The following is a 4,212-nucleotide window of genomic DNA, read 5'->3' as shown; positions in this document are numbered from 1 at the left end:
GGCAAACTGCTATCTATTTGTCTAAATCATTTTTTTTGTTGTTGTTGTTTTCTCAACTGCTTCCTTTTTTTTTTTTCTTTAGTTACTTCCTAAATTCATGAATTAAGAGAAACGTGGTGCTGTCCTTTGGGATTGTGTGTGGTGTTACGATACGTCTTCAATGAACTGGGGAAGCAAAGAGTCCAGGCCTGGCCTGGGCTCCGTCTGCAGCTGTCTGTGATTTAGGAGCATCTTCCAGCAACACAGGGAAGAGAGTACAGTGAGGCTCAGAGCGTGGACGGAAGGGATTGATGGAGGCGCGCTGGCTTTGCCTCAGAGCGTGGAGGGAAGGGATTGATGGAGGCGCCCTGGCTTTGTCTCAGAGCGTGGACGGAAGGGATTGATGGAGGTGCTCTGGCTTTGCACTTTGGGAAGAACACAGCACAACGCTCCCACCCAGCCTCGCTGGAGAAACAGCCCGTGCCCCAGGCTCTTTCCAGGCAACCCCAGGCTCTTTCCAGGCAGCCCCACAGCAGGTCATCTCAAACCACTGGGCTGTTGTCTCTTCTGGAGCCTGACTCAGTGCTCCTGCCTCGGAAAGCTTCCTCTGGGGTCCCAAGTCACTCCAAATTGGAGGCTCCCAGTAGGGAGTTGGGGAAGGGGAAGTTGCCTTTCTTCTCTAGCCCCACTTTGCCCTGGTTTCTTCCTCCCTATCTCCGCACATTTTCCCTGTGGTTGGTTGTTGGCCAGTCTCACTGCACCAAAACTACTTACTCTATTGATCCCCAAAGTGACTTTCCCAGACTCTCCCATCCTCCTTCAGATGGTCGCCTCCCTCCTCTGTCACCTGCTCCCTCTTCCTCTCCTCTTTCTTCTTTGCTGAAGCCCTTCCTTGCTCTCACTGCCTAATCCATTCCTGACCCTGCCACCCTGCATCTCCAGGAGCCTGTCCCTGTGCTCTCCTCTGGTGCCCTTCTCTCCAGGGAGTGTCCTCACCTGCACTCTAAAGTCACCTCTATGTGCAAGACTGTCAAAAGCAGTTTGTCACCTGATTTCCTGCCTCAGTGCTTGGCTGTCACTTCCAGTGCCTAATGGTTGTTTCATAGAGACAGCCACCTTGTTAACAGCTCAGATGTGCTCAGAATTAAATTCCATGTCCTCTTCACTCTAAAATTGGTCTGTCACTGTGCCTGGTTCACAGCCCTGGGGCTTCCCGACTCCCTGCTGCATTCCCCACTCAACCCCCTGTCAGTTTAGACTTCCTAAGACAAAGCCCATCATATCTTCACCTGCAAAGGGCTTTGCAGGGGTGGGGGATTAGAGGCAGAGGAACAGAAGGCTTTGCCAGTGGGAGCAGAGGAGGGCGTGGGGAGTCAGTTCTTGGGGAGGAAGTGCTGAAGGAGGCCCCTGAGCAGTCTCTGTTTATGTTTGTTTGTTTGTTTGTTTATTTTTGAGACAGAGTCTTGCTCCATCACCCAGTCTGGAGTGCAGTGGCGTGATCTCAGCTCACTGTAATCTCCGCCTCCTGGGTTCAAGCGATTCTCCTGCCTCAGTCTCCCGAGTAGCTGGGACTACAGGTGTGTGCCACCACACAAGGCTAATTTTTGTATGTTTAGTAGAGACGGGGTTTTGCCATGTTGGCCAGGCTGGTCTTGAACTCCTGGACTCAAGTGGTCTGCCTGCCTCGGCCTCCCAAAGTGCTGGGATTACAGGCGTGATCCTGGCCTTCTCTTTATGTCTGAGGCTGCACCTTCTCTCAGGATCTTAGTGTCTCAGTGAGCCCTGGTGCTTCTGCCTAGAGCCAAGAACTCATGGGAGGCGGCAGGACTTCAGGGAGCACAGACTTCCTTCCTTCCTTCCTTCCTTCCTTCCTTGCTTCTTTCTTTCCTTCCTTCCTTCCTTCCTTCCTTCCTTCCTTCCTTCCTTCCTTCTTCCTTCCTTCCCCTTCCTTCCTTCCTTCTCTCCTTCCTTCTTTCCTTCCTTCCCAGTTTTATTAAGGTATAACTGGGATAAAATAAACTGCATGTATTTAAAGTGCACGATTTGAAACACTTTTCTTGTTGTTTTTGTGATTTTTTTCAAATGTGCTATTTATGGGCATTCAGCTAGTTTCAAGTTCGGGGCCATGATGCATAGTGTGCTGTGAACATTTTAGACCATGCCTTTGGTGGGCATCTGGTATCCTCCTTAGCAGCTTTTGAAAGGATCCCCATTTCCTTTATCTGGAGAAAAACATGTGCTGTAGATCAGGCTGATATGGTTTGCCTGTGTTCTCATCCAAATCTCATTTGAATTGTAGCTCCCATAATTCCCACCAGGAGGGACCCAGTGGGAGGTAATTGAATAATGGGGGGAGGGTTTCCATACTGTTCTTGTGACAGTGAATAAGTCTCATGAGATCTGATGGTTTTATAAAGGGGAGTTCCCCTGCACAAGCTCTCTTGCCTGCCGCCATTTAAGACGTGACTTCGCTCCTCATTTGCTTCCACCATGATTGTGAGGCCTCCCCAGCCATGTGGAACTGTGAGTCCATTAAACCTCTTTCATTTATAAATTATCCAGTCTCGGGTATGTCTCTTTCAGCAGCATAAGAATGGGCTAATACACAGGCCCAGACCCAAGTTTAAAAGTGAAACTTCAGTGAAAACTCAACCCTTAGCCTTAACAAGTCAGGCCCCTGCAGGAAAAAGTAGGAACCTGAGGACGGAACATTTGACAATTCACCTGAGCCCGTGAGCCTCCCACTGCAGAGCAGCCAGGTGCACTTGTTAGAAGGTAACAGCTCCCCTGTTGAAGAGGATGCTGAGGTCTCCAATGAAGCAGATGCCTCACCAGACATTGCTGCCCCCTAAGGATCAACTTGAGGAATCTGCCCTCATTTCTGTTTCTGACCCATAACTAAGGTTGAGTGTTGGCCTGACCCACCTAGGAACACGCTGCTAAGGGAACAGGAGAACTAATATACACTGGCATGAACCAGTTAGAAGAGTGTGTGTGAGAGTGGATCCCAGGGCAGTGGACTATAGTGCTGAGCCAGGAAGGGTTTTTCAACATAGAGGTACTCATCCATGCAATGTAGGAGGACTCACCACCTGCAAAGCTGGGAGAGTGGTCCTAGTGCACTGCTGGGATGGCCCTGAGAAGCTTGGAAGCAACAAAACCCCACACTCAATGATGTAAAGACATCGTGGCAGGGTGTGGAAGAAGGGATCAAAAGGCTCAAGGAAGCACAGAGGATCTTCAGGGCAGTGAACCTACTCTATAGGATGCTCTCATCATCCATTTGTCCAAACCCATAGAATATGCAACACTAAGAGTGAGCCCCAACGCAAACTTGGACTTCAAATGGTCACAGGTATCAATATGGATTCGCCAGTTGTAACAGATGTCCCACTCTGGTTGGGGATGTTGATAATGGGGGAGGCTGTGCCTGTGTGAGGGTAGGAGGCATGTGGGAAATCTCTGTACTTCCTGCTCAATTTTGCTGGGAGCCTAAAATTGCTATAAAAAAGCAAGGTTGTTTTTAAAAAGACTCACATGAAATTATTTGATTGTGTTTTCAGGTAAAATATGCTAGTTTCACTTTAGCATACTAAATTAAATTAGTATTTAATGAGTATTATCCTTGGGATGCCCTGGAGGATACTCCAATTACCAGGGAAATGAGAACTATGCTGGTGATGGGGCATTTGCATTATGGAGAGGCTCAGCAGTGACTGTCTCTGTAGGCCAGACTCACGGGAGGAGATGCCATTACATAACTGAACTCCACAGGAGCAACGGGGCTGAGAGAATTCCAGAAGGGAAGAGGGCAGGTGGAGTCACTGGGTGGTCTGAGACAAGCTGAGCACTTGGACCAGGCAGCAAGTCCTGATTAAAACCGGAGGCAAAATCAAGATCCTAGAGATAAGAGAGGCGGCCCAGTGGTTCTTGCCCCGATTTTTAGAAATGATAGAAGTGGATACACTTAGCAACTGGTGCATATGAATACTGACTCTCTGGTCTGTGCAGTAAAAGTGATCAGACTGGGGAAGGCCAAGTGGAAGCCTTCAAGGCTGTCCCTCTGCTGTGGCCAAGATAGTAAATCTCAAACAATGTCACATTCTGCCAGGAACACAGAGATCAGTGCCACCCTCCAAGACAAAGAAAACAAGGCTGTGGTCCCACCAGATCTGCCTTTAATTTACCAAGGTCAATGGGCTAGTGAAAACTAAACCAAGAGGCTGGGCGTGG

This window comes from Macaca fascicularis, chromosome 16 (genome assembly GCF_037993035.2).
Source record: "Macaca fascicularis isolate 582-1 chromosome 16, T2T-MFA8v1.1".
Lineage (NCBI taxonomy): Eukaryota > Metazoa > Chordata > Mammalia > Primates > Cercopithecidae > Macaca > Macaca fascicularis.
Note: the sequence above shows the minus strand (reverse complement) of the source record.